The sequence below is a fragment of the Mangifera indica genome, chromosome 19 (genome assembly GCF_011075055.1).
Source record: "Mangifera indica cultivar Alphonso chromosome 19, CATAS_Mindica_2.1, whole genome shotgun sequence".
In the NCBI taxonomy this organism is placed as follows: Eukaryota; Viridiplantae; Streptophyta; class Magnoliopsida; order Sapindales; family Anacardiaceae; genus Mangifera; species Mangifera indica.
The window spans coordinates 7,698,251-7,717,499 of record NC_058155.1 but is presented as its reverse complement, the minus strand read 5'-3'; the positions used below and the strand labels follow the sequence as shown (position 1 = coordinate 7,717,499).

The window sequence follows — 19,249 nt, the reverse complement described above, 5'->3', positions numbered from 1 at the left end:
TTAAGTTGGCAGAAATTAATATGAAAAGAAAAAATTATACCTTTAGAATAATGGGATCAAATTATAAAATAAGAAATAATACTATGTAAGCTTATAATAGAAGGATCAAATCCGAGGAAGGAAAACAAGGAAGTCTAATAAAAGACTCATTACTAAAGTACCCTTGAAATACAAAAAGATAAGTTTCATGAAGGAGGAATAGATGTTTGATTTAAAGAAAAGAGAGAGAGAGAGAGAGAAAAGGAAACAAAGGGAAGCATGTAAAAGATCAAATACCAGAATAAATACGCTTTCCTTGCATCTAAGAAAAGGAGCCCTAAAGAAAAAGAAGGAATTTCTCAGACTATGCTATACATATGCAAGTTTCTAGATCTAATTCATTTCATAAACCATCAACCCTCTAGCCACGTTACAACCAAAGCAAAGACCTATTGATTCCTCAAAGTATGAAACCTACATTAGTGGAGATAGGAAGCATGGTCTTGTTTATGGGCCTTGAATCGCATTAGCGCAAGAAGGTTGGGACGGTGAATTTGGCATGCATATGCTCAACTTGAAGTGTAACGGACTCAGTTGTGATGGCTATGTAAGGGTAGTTCTCGGGTTGAGTTGAGCCGATCAAGTTACCAACTAATTTGAGATCGCAGACTGGCAATTCCAACCCCTTTTAAGAAATTTCTTACTAAAATAGATTTTACTAGATGTCTAAAATAGTTGTGTACCCAAGTGATATTATTTGTGTAGCACATTTTCTCTTTGTTTTTTGGTTTTGCTTGATGACAAGTAAAGATTTAAGTTTGGGGGAATTTGTTGCACTTAGATTTTTAGTCCATTTCCGTGTTCTAGGTTTGATATTTCATTGTATTTTAGGCAAAATAATTAGGTTTAGGAATAGTTTTATATTAATTTTTGTGATCGATTTAATTATTTAGTTGATTTTCATTTTCACAAGAAAATGCATGGATATTCAAGAAAGAAGCGTTGAAATAAAGAAGAAAGCATGACAAATTTCTAATCGCATTTGGAGAACTAGAAGCTCCACGCAAAAATAAGAAATAAAATCCAAGTGGCAAAGATAACACAAATTGAGAAAGACACGAATAAGAAAAGATACAAATTTAGCGTTAAGCAGATCTAGACAAAATCAACAATTCCTACTTCTACATGGGGAGTCACTATAAAAGACTCGCTAAGGAATAATAGAGAGAGCTTTTTGGACTTCAGCATTTTTTCGAATTCAGAGTTCTTGTGATTCAGCAACAGCAGTTCTACTCTTTGAATTTCTGAAAGCCATCAGGAGACAACAACTTTAGAACTCAATAGCAACACACCTGAGGACAACAGTCAGCAATTCGAGTCCATATCCGAGTGACAATTGCAACTCTTTTCCTTGCCTCGAATTTATAATGTATTTTTATAATTGTTGTTTTGGTTTTAAATTATATATGAGTGATTGAATTTTATTATTCTAGGAACAAAGAGAGATCTTTCCATCCCTATGAACTTGTAGTCTTTTATATTTTATATTTTAATAATATTGTCGATATTTGATTTTATGAATTAACTTATAATGTCTTGTGTTAATTTTAGGGTCTAACTGTATTAGTAGACTCACATAAACTATTGAAAGGTAAGTGTAGAGTTAGTGTATATATTTATTGAGCTTGTAACTTTGATACTAGAAATATGTCAAATCTTTGAGTAGTTATTAAAGTCACGGAACGTAAAAGGTTTATATTAACCATGTACATTGAAAATAGATATTTGTCTAATGCTAACAAGCTTAGTCAACCTTACAGGGTAACTAGGATAACTTAAAATATTCAACCATCAACATATCACGATTACATGAAGAGTTTAATGTTTATTTACAAGTTTGTGCGAAATTGTTAGTGAAGTCTTACTTGCTAAAAACATTTGGTATGCGAGTTCAATAGTAAAAATATAGTTGCAATTGTGAGTTGTATTAGTAAAAGTATGATAGTTTTAATCGTTTCCGTTATTTTAACTTAATACAACTTAGACTTTCTAGCTAATTAAGATCATGAAACGAATTAATAGTCGATTTCTCAATCCTTATAAAATCGATATATATTATATTTTTTGACAATTTGTGCATTTATGAGCAAGATACAACAAGTTTTTGGCACCATTTATATGCCCACCCTTTGTTGTTTGAGTATAATGCCTCTGTGTCACAAAAACAACTTTCTTCAGTTTATGACTATAAGCAAAGTTCCTATGCGTGCAATAGTGGAAGTACAAGCTTTGTGCAATTAATCAAACTAATTCATTCACATGTGCATCGAGAAAGAAGTTTTTTCAAAATCATGAACTTGTTAATTTTATGTACGTTTCTTTCAAAATTTAAAAAAAAAAAATCTCCACTGTTATCATATTCTGGTCAAACCAAAAGATAACGAAATACTCTGGCCAAGCCAAAAGATAACGAATTACATTCTGTCAGATTTGAGCAATAAGCTCTTATTACAACGCCTGCCTGTGCGCAATCACCTAAAAAAAAGACAACTTTGGAGAAAGTCAAGATATTTCGAATAATGTAGCTGCCATTATCCATAATAAAATAAGTAAATTATTTCTTTGTAATTAATCTAATGTAAACAGGTAAATTGCCATACTTAAGATCCTAATTTTATAAATATAAAATATGGCATTATAAAGTATTACTTTAGGTGTCTTCTTAGAAGAAGAAAAAAATATATTAAATTAGTGCAGGTCAACGCTTTCAAAATGGTGGCAAGAATAGAGAATCCATAGCCATAAAGATAGTATTATTTTTGGCATGATACACATTAATTTCAGAACTTACAAGTCTCATAAACTTTTCCATACAAAAGAGTATTATCACTTGCCCCACAAGTTTGTGGTAAGTCAAGATTTTACAAACGTCACAAAAACTTAAACTCAAGTTTTTATATTAAAATTTCTAATATTTTATCAATTTTATTAACTCTTAGAGTCATAATTTCAAATTAGTTAAAAATAATTAAAAGAAAGAAAAAATTAAAACTGTCACTAAGAATAATGTCTAACATGTTAATTTGAAAGCAATCCATAAATAACTAACAATTACATATTCAGTGAATCACATGTTCCCACCCAAGGATTGACCTAAAAGTATTTTTCACCCCTTGATGGTATAATAACACTTTTCACTCAAAATCAAACTTCTTTAAAAAAATACTAACAATATAAAAATAAAATAGTAATTTTATCATTTATAAAATTTGAAAAATAATAAAATAAACATTCTCACACATTTTAAAAATGACAATGAGGCCTCTTTACAGGTTTGAAAAACAACAATTTAGTCCCTGCAAGAATTACAATCCCTAGCCCTTGTCATCATCGACCAAAATCTCATCTCACAATTAACTCACCGCATTAACCACCCACAACAACATCACTGTCCTTTCCTCCACCTCACGGGAAACTAATGAAGAAGTTAACACTCTCAAATTTTGTCAATGAATGACGGTGCCAAAAATTCAAGACAAAATATGATGACTTCACACCATCATAATTTGTCAACGAGCTTTTGAACTATTGTTCGTTGGAAAAGAGAAAGGGTGGTTTGAGAAAGAAAAGGATAAAAGTGAAAGAAAGAGTGAAATTATAGGGTGTTGCGCAAATTAAATATTGATAGCGTTCTTTTAAATGTTTGCTAATTTTAGGGTGATATAGTAATATTGAAAAGTGAAATTATTTGAGATAATATGATTATTTAACTTTTTTATTCTAATTAGGTTAACTTTTAGTTAACCGGATATGATTCTAAATAGTAACATATTATTTATATCATCATATAATTAAAAAAGTGATTTTAGGTCAAAACTTGGGTGAGAAATTAATTTACTCTTAAATATTATAATAAACATTTTATGTTTGACATAACAAAGAAAATATATAAAGAAATGGCAGGGAATATGATAAACATTATTCCTACTGATTTTTAAGTACTTCATTGACATTGGGGTTATCTTTTGCAATTGTATATTTGGTGTCTTCTTTTTCTTTTTTACATCTCAGTACAGTTTGGGTATATTATTCCTTCAGTCCATGCCTTGTGCCAATTTGCCATATATATATATAAACACACACACACACACACACACACACATATCTTTTAAGGGACCCTAAAGAGAAAGCTGGGGAACCTAGTATGTCGGCTTTGGGGACTTTGAGCTGCTGGTCCATCAAATAATTCTGGGAGTTTATTCTTTCACTTGTCTTTTTGTGTTGTGTGCGACCATTTTTAAATCCTAGTAGAGTGATTTTGATTCTCTGTATATATATATATATATATACACACACACTATTTTGCCTCTTATATTATATGTTATGCTATCAAATGTATTTTCAATTTTTGAATAATTAAACAAGTAGTGTTGAATTTCAATTGAGTTTGTTTAAACTCGAAAACGAGTTTGATTCAAACAAGCTCGATTAAAATGAATTCAAGTTCAAGTTTAAAAATTAAAAATTTTTAAGTTTGAGCTTAAGTTCAAGCTTAAGGGGCGTTTGGCCTGCTATGCTCACAACCCTGAAAAATTTTGATATAAATTTATTAAAGTAACATTATTTTGATTAGGATGCATCAAAACAATATAATTTTAGTCATTCTTTTGTTTGTTACAGTATCAAACTGAGCTTAAAACTTAACTTGGTTCAACTTGAGCTCTTCTCCTTTCAAGTGAGTTGAGCTTGAACAACTTTAAAGGGAGCTCGGTGAGCTCAAGCTTAAGTTCAACTCCCCTCAAACCAAATTAAGTTTGAGTTTAGTTTAACTTGAATCCAACTCTATAAGCAAGTAGTAGAGGCAGACTAAGTGAGAGAGAGTAATTTGTGCTTCTTACCTACTTACCCCTTTCTCCACAACATTGTCAACCCTCTTCCACCTTCAATTCACATTATTGTTAAGTTATTCCTTCAAGTATCAAACCATTTCTCCCCAATATTTTATACTTGATGTTTACATTTTGAATATATGTTTTAATGTCAAATTTATGGGATTGAACAAGGTTGAAAATCTTGTAAAAGTAATTGTTGAAACTAACTAACAAAAATAAAATATTTCCATTTGTTTATTTGTTGATGAAATTCGCATTGATTTTACCGGTTGTCATTGCTAATATAATTAGAGTATTTTCAATAATAAATTTTGTGAAGAATCATTTATAAAATAAAATAAATTATCAATAGTTGAATAATACTTTAGTTATGTATATAGAAAAAACTGTTTTTGGTAGTATTGATTATAAAATTATTGTACAATATTTTCAAAAGATAACATCACAACAAAAACAATTATAAATGTATTACTTAATAAATGTATATTAATACAAATATTTATGTTTATTTTAATTGAAAATACATTTATGTTGCTGTCATAAGTAACATTTATGAGTCCGCCACTATAAATGTGTGTATGTGTACATGCATACATACATATATATATATATATATATATATATCATAACAAAAGTAGATTCTTTGGAGCGCTATAGGGGAAGGTCTTCTATTTTGTAAATGGCATACAACACATACTAATGCAATATGGAAACATCATTTGAAAATAGCATGGTTTAAAGATGGAATATTTACATATTTAATTGGAGAGCAATTAACAATTTTCCACCCAAGGTTTGGTGCAAAAACACTTTTCCACCCTTAGTTAGTATTAATAATATTTCTAACCCAAATAGTAATTCCGTTAACAGAAACAGTACAGTACAATGTACATTTACTATAATACCCTTTTGATTGACTTTTTGTTATTATATGTAATGTTGACATAAAATTACTTAAATACACTTAATTTGGGAAATGATTTATCTAATTTATCTCTGTTTAATGTGTTTTTCATATAGTTATTATAATGATTTAAATGTCTTTTATTAACGAAATAAAAAGTAATAACACAATTTGGATTTTCATGTTTGAATTTCTTGGATTTTTATGTTTATATAATATATTGTATGTTTAAATTAGTAAAACTAACATAATATGTCGATTCTCAATTCAATTCAAATTTCAAAAAAAAAAAACAAAATTTAGAAAAGAAATTAAATCATCTATATTGAAAAAGAGATTGAAATCCTTTGATTGTTAATGTCATAATGTTTACAAAATTTTCCAACAAAAATTTGTGAATCCTATGGTTACATTATCAACTATACAACAATTCACAATAACTTTACAAAATCATTTAGAATATATAATGGCATCAGTTTCTAAAAAAATTACAACTTCTTATCAGCAATGGTTTCAACCAAAGTCTCAAACTTATATACCAAAAATATGCACCAAATATAGCCAAAATCTATACTATTAGCACGTGCAAAAGCTTCATTAGTAACATAACCAAACTCAACAACACAAAAACACATTTCATAATTAACACAAAAAAACACTAAACAATATAAACACTCCACCATTAGAATTAACACAATCTATGACTACAACATAAACACAAACTCTATCTTTAACCTCAATAGAAGCCACACAAACACACAAATGAGTTGAATTACAAAAAAAAAAAAAATCAAGTGAAGCAGGATAAAAATTCAAACTCCACTAATAACAGACACATATCCACTAAACCATCAATCCTAAAAACACATGAAACAATAAAATTATACTCAACAACTACCATTATAATACTTTGCATCACATATCTCTTTGTGGGTGAGTGTTGAAGCTTGTGTGAAGGTTTAGGTTGAACTTTGACCTGTAAGGAAAATGTTAGTTTTATAGATATATATGAAATATAATTTTAAGCAAAGAAATCAGAGTATCCCAGTGACATTTTATTGATGAATTCTGACATTGTAATGTTAGGTTAAAGACTTGTTTCTTCTCTGTAAACCATATAAGTTATGAGATTTAATATAGTAAATTTAACAACAAATAAAAATAATTACTCTTAAAAAATATAAGGTTTTACCTTCTGTTTGTTGAAGTTCAAGGGATTATTCTTGCAACCTTTTTTTTATTGTGTCTTATCTCTTGACAAAATGTATACCTCATTGTTATGCTTCTTCCTTTTTGGGTTCTTTTGATTTGTCTCTCTTCCCACTTCTTGGTGGTCTATCTACCTTGTTAAGTATTTGAGGTGGCCAAAGTTTTACAGTCCCAACCTCAGGCCAATTCTTCATGTCTGGGATTTGATGAATGTATCCAGAATATGTCTTCATGTAAAACTTAATTTTCAACTTAAGGTGTAGAAACTCCTCAAAAGTCTAAAAATTCCTCATCAAAATACAACTACATGGACACATGCGACACCAAACAATTGTCATAACCCACAATCACATGTTTGTAATTGTAACTGCAATGTGTAGGTTCTTCCCTTTGTGGAACTATGATCAATAACCTCAAATTAATCATTATCAAGCCATGTCACCCTAGCATTCCTTGCATTTTCAATCAATTTATTTAGCTTTCTATGAATGACTGGCAGAACTACAGTCACTCAATCAATACCAACTTGTTTTCTTGTTCTTATTCTAATCATAACCCTTCTCCTATACAACTCCTGCAAACTTAACATAAGCAACCCTCTATCTGCTCCCTACCATTGATTGAATGATTCACTCATGTTACTGGTGATGTGATCTGATTTCACATTGGTTTTGAAAAAATTTCTTAACCAACAAGTTACATTATTGTTTAAAATTCATTTATAAGCATTTTTATCAACAACCTTAACATCATTCAAGGCTTGTATGAAATCTACTTGATTTGTAGCCTTATTAATAGCATAAAACAAATTCCTTAATAACACACTTGTAAATTTTTTTCTTTTTTTATTATAAATTTTTCTCACAGCAAAATCCCTTTGAATTATATAATTTTTGAATATTTTCTCGAAATGTTCGACCCCATTAAATACTTACCCAACACTGAAATATATCTTCCCATCAACCCCACATTGAAATGCTTGACCTTTTAATAATATGCTAAATTTTAAAACTACATTATCATCATCACTAGATCCTCCCACATAATAATCACTATGAGACCCATAATCTAGAAGCTCACCACCATAAAATCCCTCTTCTCTCGCTATTGCCTCATCTTCATTGGCAGCATGTGTGACTCCCTCCCCAATAGTATTTGGATCTCTAACTATCTCCTCATTTCCCTCGCTAGTAATATTTAGATCTCTCTCCTCACCAATGCCTTCAACACTAGTATCACTCCAATGAAACTCATCTTTGACAACAAATTCATCTGTATTATTTTTTTTTTAAACCTTTTGACTCATCATCCACAACACCCTCATCGTCAAACTCATTTCCTACACAATTGGAAGTTGTTTCTAACAATCTAACACTGTCAATTATATCCACAAGAATAGCTTCAACTTCAAACCTTATTTGTTTCAACCCTTTAACCTCATACTGTTGGAAAATAAAATTCATATCTTTATCTTCTCCTATTAGATACTTAGCCCTTGATAAAGGCAACTTAGCCTCTACCTTAAACCTTTCATCTGGATAATATTCAACAATCTCATTCTCTGCATCTGCACACACTTTAACATCTTTAATGAACGTTATGCAATTGTATTTTTCGCGATCAACTTTTAAAACTTCAACCTCATAATCAAAAGCTTTTATTTTCAAATTAAAATATTCAGAATTCAACCTAATAATCAAAATTGAACAATTAGGAATGAAAGATAAAACGGTGAATAAAATAAGAAAATTAATTTGAATCATATTTGTCATACTAGAATCAAAACATTTTTTATCACATTTAACCAAGATAACATGAATTACATAACACAAATTGCAACATTACTTAAAGAAAAATAACAATTTTTAGGTAAAAAAAATATGTTGCACATATTCAATATCATATGCTAGTCTTTACTGGAGCAGTGAATGTCTGGTGCAATGATACTTATTCAGTATCGTGTTGTACATTATGCTTCATCCAATATAAGGACACATATCACCAACACAATAATCCATACACTTGAACAAAAAATATTACATCATATTTATCACAGGCACATAAAATAAGTAGCTTACAATTATACATTTAAACACAAGACATTTTGTATGGTAAGTATTACAAATATACTCAGGCACAAAAATAATATTTTTATATAGTATTTATTTTCAAATATAAAAAATTCAGCATTCAACCTAATAATCAAACATTGAACAATTAGGAATGAGATTAAAAAAAATTAATTAAATCATGTTTACCACAATATAAACACTTAAACTAGCATAACAATTTTTAAGTGAAAAACAATATTTTGTATATATTTAATATCATGTCTTGGTAGTGAATATACTTGTGCAATGATTCATATTCAATATCATATAACACATTATGCTTCAGTCGATATAAGAACACATATCACAAATATAGTAATTCATACACTTGAATGAAAAAATTTATATTATATTTATTATAAATGAATCCATATGTAGAAGAGAGAATTATCAGTCATGTTTTGGATCATATATTACCATCTTGATCTGTATGAATACATATAATTTCTTTGAAGAGCCCTAAATCCAATTAAAAAATTTTATATTTATCTTCGAACAAAATCCGATTAATTATGGGTAAATTTGTTTATCATAGTTTAGTTGACAAAATAAAATCAAGTTTATAGAAATATCACTACTGTGGAGTGGTTTACATAGGTAGTTAATTATGCAACTAATTAAGCATTAATCTTGTATTATTAATTGTTTTATTTATTATAAAACTGACTAATCAATTGTTAATCCAGCCAGAAGTCAATCACATTCGTTAATTTTTTTATGGAAATTGGTCCAACAAAGTTTGGATTGTGCTGGCATATAAAGACCAAATCACTATTTCCCACCGGAACTTTGATGAAAGATATTATCCTCCTGCTAAGTTTGAAAAGTCATTTTTCTCATCCATCCTTTAAAATGAAAGATTAATTTTAACAATTAGAAGATATTTTGTCACTTTTTATAATATATTGAGGCTAGTATCACTTTCACTTTTAATAGTACAAACAAATTATATAATTTTACTAGCTATTTTATATTTTTCTTTTTTTTCTTTATTTGTCTTTTTTTGTTTTCTTTTTTTCCTTTTTTCATTTTTAATTAGCTATCGAAAAATGCCTGTCACCTAGAGAGAAGCAAATGGATCTGAAAGCTAAAGCTACAACTTCCATAAATGAGATGTGAGTTATAAGTTGGTTTAAATTTCAATGCAATAAACAAAAATGTCATCATACTTCGACACCGAATGAAATTCTTCTAAAATAATGATCTTTGTTTATTGCAACATTATTATTACGCGGGATATGATAAAACTTTTATAAATTTCTGGGAGGCAAGCAATTATTTAGTTTCAATAAAAGACCAATAATATTTTTTTTCTTTTTACTAACTATAAAAAACTAATTTAATAAATTTTATTAACAAATTTAACCAAAAAAATGAGAAAATAGACTTTTCAAACTTAATAGTAAAAAAATGTTATTTCATCACAGCCCAGGTGGGAAAAGGCATTTGGCCGCATATAATACATATGTTATTAAATTAAATATTCTATTTTAGGATTTGATTAAATTAAAAAATAATGTAAGTAGGGCTGGATTCGAGCCGAGCCGAGCTCGGCTCGCAGCCAGCTCGGGCTCGGCTCGGTTTTTTAATGGCCGGCTCGAGTTCGGCTCGAGCCGGATTCGGCTCGGCTCGAGTTCGGCTCGTTTTGAGTTCGGCTCGGTAACGGCTCGGCTCGGCTCGTTTTTCATATCAAAACGGCACCGTTTTGTGTATATATGAGGATCAAAACGACGTCGTTTTGTATAAAAAATTTTTAAAAAAATATACCGAGCCAACCCGAGCCAGCTCGGGCTCGGCTCGAGCTCGATCGAGCCGGGCAGAGCCCGGCTCGTTTCGGGCTCGAACCGAGCCGAGCCGAGCTCGAGCCCGAGCTGGCTCGGCTCGAATCCAGCCCTAAATGTAAGGCAGTGACCAAAAACCAAATCTATGTACAGAGAGCCTAGACAAAATTTTCCTTTGTCAGCTCCTTGAATGGCTTGGGAGAAACACCATTAGTCAGCAGCATGTGTGAGTGAGAGGGTTTTACTTAATTACTTATTATTCTTGGATGAATTGTAAGGAAGACAATTCTTAATTTTATTGTAATTTCTAAGTATTCAATTCAAGTCTCATGCATGCATGAATACCACTCGTTTCGACGCCAACTCCAAGGCAAATTTTTATTCAAACAGTGTCTCCGGGGAATGAATTTGAACTTCTCCCATTGCTGGCTTATGATTATTATTATTATTATTATTATTATTATTATTATTATTATATCTTTTTAATAATATGAATCACAATAATGCCAATCATGTAGCATATGATCTTTAATTTCCGTTGCATGATCAATTTATAATGTTATCCTGGATGATTATTATAACATTATATTTGGCTGAATTGCGTCTCTTGCAGTTCAAATGAAACTTAACCTCTAACTATTAATTAAGAAGGCTTTGTTATGCCTAATTATTGAGGTTACCAACAATGGTTTTAAAACTAAGTTGGTGATCAAATCGGTCATCTTATTAGTTCTTATTAGTTCGTGATTTAACCGGACAATCAATCAATTTAATATATTATCAAATTATTATATATTTTTTTGATAGTATCAAATAATTATCATATTTTTAAAATATAAAACATAATTTTAGATATGATAATTAAACAATTAACACTTTATTATATAGATAAAGAAAAAAACCGATTATGAATTGTTGATTTTAAATAGTTTTTCCTATTTAATAGATTTATCGAGTTTTATCAAATTTCAAACAAGTTAATATTTATATATAAATCAAACTGAATTATGAAATTAGACTGGATTGTAAACTGATTTATGGTTCAATCAATCATATTGGACAATCCAGTTCGATTTTAAAAACACTAATTACCAAGAGCTTAATTAATTAATGAATGCCAATTGTAATGAAATTATTATTAATAATGGATTCTCCCAAAGTAAAACAAGAACTAAATTTCCATTAAAAAATAATCTATGAATTTCTTTAGTATGATATAAATTAATGCGCAAACATAATCATAAAATATTTTTAGACAAAATCTTATTGAACATTTCCTAATTTGATAAGCTTTTGCGAGACTATTAATTAAGTTGAGATTATGTACGTCCAAACCTTCTGAAAAAAGTCTTATAAATTATTTTAATTAACAATTTTATATAATTAAAATGTGAAAGAAAGACTTGCCAAAGGAAGAAATTGATAAATTAATACCGTACCAAAGATGATCTTAATTATATTAACTTATTGACCAGCAGTAAGATTCTATAACATTATACAATTTAAGTATCATAGATAATACGTAATTATGTGAGTAGATATTATTTTATCTTTAATTTAAAATTATTCAACTATATGATAATATATCTATTGGGTCTAGGTACACTCATGACAAATCAACTTGAGTCAATTTACTTTAATTGTCAAAGGCAGTTGGTATGAAAGTTATTGACAATTAGACTATTATTTAAAGTTTAAAATTGTTTTCTCTTAAGAGATATAAACATAATATATTCCAGGAGAGATTTTTTTCTCCACTTCTTCTCCACATATAGAAAATCAAAATTACATAGTAGTTCATATCTCTTAAAAGAAATGCAGTATATAAACAAATGGGATCGTAGAAATTACTCGCGTCAATACTTTGTGTCATGTTCGAATGAATTTTGTCTCAAACTCGAAGCCGGGCACTCATATTAATATTTACAAAATTTATAGTATTCATAGAATGTTATGTTTGATATATTTAAATTATTTTTAATAACATTATCTATGTATTTAATTTATATACTTAAATATATACATAATTTTATTATAAGAAAATAATAATCAGCATATCATATAAAATTAAAACAAATTTCCAAGTAAAATGAAGCACCGTGGAGCTACATTTATGCATCATGGTAAAACTTATAATAATATTTACATATTGTCAATGGGACCTTGAACGTGCCTGCCAGTGATAAAATCCATTTCCAGCCTTCTAATCTAATCACCACAAAATTTCCCAAGTACTGCTAAGTACAGCGAAGAATTTGATTAAAGTTTCTAACACTTGATCCGACGGCCAAAATTATCTGTCCCTTGTGAGTTGTACCCTAACATTCGGACAACTGGAATCGTGATGAGAAGGCCAGCCTTACCCACCAGGCTGATTTCATGTATTTTCACACAACGCAGCTGCTTCGTTTACAGATCATTTACTCTCGTCTTATACATGCTTTGCCTCCTCCACATTTCTATAATACAATTCAATGCAGAATATTGCTGTAGGTTTGGTATTCTGTATAATACAAAAGATTATCTAGACCATCCACGTCCAACATCGGAAGGGAGATAAAGTTTAATTATAATATTGTGTATAGAATATCAGAGGGTGGCCCGAACGAGTTAATTAGTTTAATTATCAACAGGAGGACTAATTGTACAAATGTCAGAAGGGTAGCAGTTCATTGGAGTCATCAACAGGATCAACGGAGGTCGACTAGTCAGCAGAGATCTCAATTACAAGCAAGATGATGCTTGAAAAGATCGATGATTTAAAATAATTATAATTAAGGTAGGTAATTTAGTTAAGTAATTTATGGGCAATAGGAGATCTAAATCTCTTCTCCAATTATCTGGCAGATCTTGTTAATCACAACCATTAGATCATTATTAGAAAATGAAGATCGTCTGATCAACTTGAATTTAATTATAAGAAATCCTAGGATTACTGCATTTTAACAAATTTCTTATGAATTTTAGAACGTAGTTCACCGATATTTTAGCCAGTGAGTCATTAGCCCATCTGAAATCCACGTGGCAGTTGAATAAAGAAGAATTAAGACTAATTACTAATTAGTTGATTAATTAACAAGGCAATCACCTGAAAAAGTATGCTTGTGACAGCGCAGCATTGACTTTAATTTATAAATAAAACAATAAAACGTCACCGTCCCACCAATTATTTAATTAATAGAGAGTTGACAATCCAACAAAATGGCGGGAAGCTCTTTTATAAATAACCCTAGCCACTGCTTTGAACAACAAAAAACCTAACTCTCTCTCTCTCTCTGTTAACTATTTGGTTTGATATATTTTTCTTAACTGGACTATGGCGATTCCTGTGATCGATTTCTCAAAGCTCAACAGTGAGGAGAGGGCCAAGACAATGGCTGGGATAGCCACTGCTTGCGAGGAATGGGGATTCTTTCAGGTATATAACATGGAAAAGGGTGTTTAAATACACGGAGGGCACCAGTAATATTGATCCAATCTTTTCCTAAAATGTATATTTTAATATATGAAAGTATTTAACTCAAGTTTATTGACTGGTGTAGCTGGAGAACCATGGGATCTCGGAGGAGCTTATGGAGAGGGTGAAGAAGGTGGCCGCTGAGTGCTTTAAGCTGGAGAGGGAAGAGGGATTCGAGAACTCTGCCGCAGTGAAGAAGTTGAAGAGCGGTGAGAAGTTGGAGAATTTTGATTGGGAAGATGTCTTCCTTCTCACTGATGATAATGAATGGCCATCAGCAACCCCTGGATTCAAGTAAGTTTAAAGTTTCAACCTTTTCTTTAGTGATCATTCTTTGGAGAATTTCTTGTAGTTTAATTGAAGTAGCTTTTGAACAGAATTTAAAATCGATTTAAGTCAAAAAATTGTGTGAAATGAATCAGATTTCTATGACAATTTAGCTTGGCCTCTTTTTGACTTGTTTCTAGATTTCGAAAACATTTCTGTTTCAGCATTTCAGAAACATTTCCGTTTTTGCATTTTAGAAATGTTTCCATTTCTAAAACATCATGAAACAGAACAAAACATCTTAGGGCTTTCTAGAAATATAAAAAAATTTGAAATGTGATTCTTTTCTTTTTTTTTTAATAAATTAAAAGTCATCTTCATGTTCTACTCTTTTTTATAATTTCAAACTCTACCTTTGATTTCGTCTCTTCTCTTATCCGACATTTGAAATTTCTCTCTCCTTTTCAACATATTAAAACTCATCTCTTTTCTCTATCTCTAATGTCTTTAATTATTGATAAACACTCGAAAAATTAGTTTTATAAGATTTAATATACACTATTTATTTGGGTATTAATTAATATATCAAATTGGTTGAGTGCATATTTTGTTGTTACTAAAAAGTTATATCTTTTTAAAGAAATACAAGTTACTATATTTTTTTTATAAAAGTAAGTATTTATATTTTTCATCTTTATATGTTCCCACACTTTTTTTTTATATAAAAAAAAAAAAAAGCGATCTTCTTTTTCATGCTACATAAATTTCTCGTTATAATTTAATAAGCCAACTTGAGATATTGTTGACAGGGAAACTATGATGGAGTACCGATCTGAGTTGAAGAAACTTGCCGAGAGAGTGATGGAAGTAATGGATGAGAACTTGGGATTGCCAAAGGGCTACATCAAGAGGGCATTCAACAATGGTGATGGATACAACGCCTTCTTCGGAACAAAGGTGAGCCACAACCCACCATGCCCACATCCTGAGCTCGTCAATGGTCTTCGAGCTCACACCGACGCTGGAGGAGTCATCTTACTCCTCCAAGACGACAAAGTGGGCGGCCTTCAAATCCTCAAGGACGGAGAATGGATCGATGTCCAGCCATAAAGAAACACCATTGTGATCAACACAGGTGATCAGATTGAAGTCCTGAGCAATGGAAAGTACAAGAGTGTTTGGCATCGAGTCAATGCTAAACCAGATGGGAATAGGAAATCCATTGCTTCGTTTTACAATCCATCACTCCAAGCCACCATAGCTCCTGCACCAGAGCTCATAGAAAAGGCTAACCAAGAAATGGAACAAGTTTATCCCACGTTTGTGTTTGGAGACTACATGTCGGTTTATGCTGAACAGAAGTTCCTCCCTAAAGAACCAAGGTTCCAAGCTGTGAAAGCCATATAATTTAGAACTACAAAATTTCATATTAGAAGATTATTACAGCTTTATTATTGTGATTTTAATTTTATTTTCTTAGATTGTTAAGATGATCTCTTTCCTATTGTGTAAGCTTGCATGGGGTCAAAGTTTAATTGTAGTTTTTAAGGTCTGGTTTGAGTACTGAAACTATATTTTTCTGTCTAAGAAGACTTCACAGCTGGATACTGCGTGCTGACATGTTCTTCCATGCATGTCTCCAAGTCACTAGTAATATACAAATATTTACCCCTTTTTGTCTCATAGTCCAATGCATATCGTCGCTCGCTAAAATTTACAACTTGTTTCGATACTGTCTTCTGGAGAATCAGTTTTACATGTATCTATATTATGAGTTAAGATTACTAATTTTGTCTTATCTCGAACTCATAAGGGGAGTAGCTCCAACTCTTAACTAGTTTTTACAAAGATGGTCTAATCCCCCTTCAATGTGACCTGGTCTACCTTGCGTACACCTCGTGACTGAAGCACCCCCAACAAACAACAATACACCTATGAAACTAACAATTACTCACACTCACTTTTAAGCACATCTATCAACCATGTCTGTGCAAATCCCTATCACACCCACCTTGAGCCATGACAAGATTATTCTATAAGCATTTGATATGAAGAAATATAACTAAGTCAAATTATGCTTGCTTTTAATGTTGAAGAGATATTTTGGTCTGTATAAACTAGTGGGTTAAGGAATTTCTCCATGAATTGGCATGTCCATAAATTCAATTAAAGGAAGATGATGCATCCAAATTCAACACAAGAAGAGATTCATATTAAGACATGGTTGATTAATTTAAATGATTATGAGTTATAGTTTAGATTCTTAGAAGGGAACTATGTGTTTATTAAAGAAACCGCTAGTTTTGGCTCTAATATGTAAAGAACTTGTGAAACGTATTGGGATGTACAATATAAGGCCAAAAGACTATTACCTACCCAAGGTTTGCAGAAATGACAAAGTCTCACCCTTGAGTTTCAAAAATCAAGATTCCCACCCATATCCACTTTTGTCAATGAATTCCGTAAGTCAACAAGTAAAAATGTCATTTTGTATAATTTTTTTAATTGTAGTTTTCTTTCAAAATGACAACTCTTTGGAGATGAATTATAATTTTTAAACAATAAAATTATAAGTACTCATTTGAGTATACAAATAAATATGCATTTAATGTGTATCATCAAGTGATTAGATGATCTTAAATTGAATTAAGCATAAAGCAATATCATTCATATTATGACACATTAGTTGTGTACTCAAAAATACGTACACATAACATTCTCTTTTTTAAAATATTTGGGTGTTATTGAATTTTCAGGGGTTTGAAATTTCAAAAAAAGTTTGGGGTGTTTTTAAAATTTTAATATATCCCAAAAACTATAGAAAATGTAATATTTTAATGTTAATTAGAGTTTTAACATTTGTAAAGATTTAAGTGATAATTTTTTAAATCAATAAGAATATATTCATAATTTGACAATCAAATTAAGTATTAACATCAGTTTTGTGATTTTATTAAAAGGGTAAAATAATTATTTAAAAAAAAAAACAAAATTTACTTAAAAAAATAGAATGGAATTTTGAATTTTTAAAACTTAAATATTTGAGAATTTGACATTTCATCAGACCTTGCGTGGCAAAATGCCATTCCGCCAATAATGAATTGAATTACAGCTCAGTGAACAATTACACTGCAGGGAGTATGCCCAGATAGGGAAATAAGTATAACATAATTCTCAAAGGCATTGACCTGGAAATAATTTAAATCTTCAAAATGTCAATTCTTTTCATTGGACAAATCCAGTGACAGAAAGTTTAACAAAGATATTTGATTAAGAAACTTCCTCACTGAACCAACATGTCTCAAACAATAAAATAAACAACAAATGGTACACATAATCAAGCAATTATCTCTATCAATCATATTTCAGATCCAAAAAGTGTTTGTGAGACTAGATTTCTATTATCATAATGTAAATGAGAGCATACAGTTATTGTTTTTAGTAGTCAAAGGAAGAAAGGAATTTTAAGTGTATGTGCCAACCCAATCTTCTTGTGGGAGCCAATGCCGGTGATTATAATATTTACTCTTTGTAATTTCAATTTTTCTGTAGTCTTTTACATTTAGAGCCCAAAGCCACAATCCATAGTTCCGACGGCTATGCAGACTAACTATGTGCTAATTCTCTATTCTTTGTTAGGGGATGAAAGGCTAACCCTGAGTACAGTCAACCGTGAGTTAACACTATAATATCAACATCACTAGTTGTATGATAAGATTGCAACTGGACAGTTAGTGATGACTCTAATATCAAATAATATAAATCTTAAAGAATCACACCTATAATGCTAGCTATTGAGATTGAAGAGTTTAATATTATAAAATTTTCATATTAAAAGCTCACACCTTTTAATATAAAATTCAAGTTTTATACTTTACACTCAAGGTCATAACATAATCCCCTATTCTTTTGACTTAGTTGCATGCCATCGTTGCCCAAAATGAACTTTCAAGTAACTAACTAAACGATAACAATTATACGCTCCTTTAAACTAATAATAAGAAAACAGGGCACAATCAGGTTGAGAAACATGAATACGGATTCTGATTCCTAAGCCCAGATTTCAGAAAACACAGCATACTGATGAAGATGCTGGCATGTAATAAGTATACCGATACCTATCAACCATTGAAAATAAAATCAATTATCTCCACCATGATTTCTTCTAGTAAGTGTCTGAGACACAAATTAGTCCTACCACTATATTCTTATTTCTTTTTCTTTTTTTCTTTTTTCTGTTGTGGTATGCTATCTATGCACTCCACAACTGCAAACTAAGGTTTCAATCTAGGACAATAAATAAGATAAATTCCAAAATCTATAGATTGTGCAGTGTGGACAGATAGGTGTAGTCTAAAAAATTATGTTCTAAAAGTCTTACTATCTAATATAAATTTTTTAAATAAAAATAAAAAATTATCAAACTATATGATAATGTAATTATATATAAAATGCATAGATTTTAACTCCTCATGATGCTTATCATTTAATATTTTTATAATTTGTACCTAACAAATTCTGTTAAAATAATATTTCTCTAACATTCAAATTAATTTGAATTACTTTTATGTCAATACAAACATAATCCAATTTAGTTTCAAATTGTATAAAATTGACCCAAAAACTCAATTCTAACCTAATTTTATTCA

At 30.2% G+C, this 19,249-nt stretch overlaps 1 pseudogene; it reads left to right on the top strand.

Annotated features, from left to right (window-relative positions):
• The first annotated feature begins 10,060 nt into the window (after window positions 1–10,060).
• LOC123202618 lies at window positions 10,061–16,007 on the top strand (annotated as a pseudogene).
• Window positions 16,008–19,249: the final 3,242 nt, after the last annotated feature.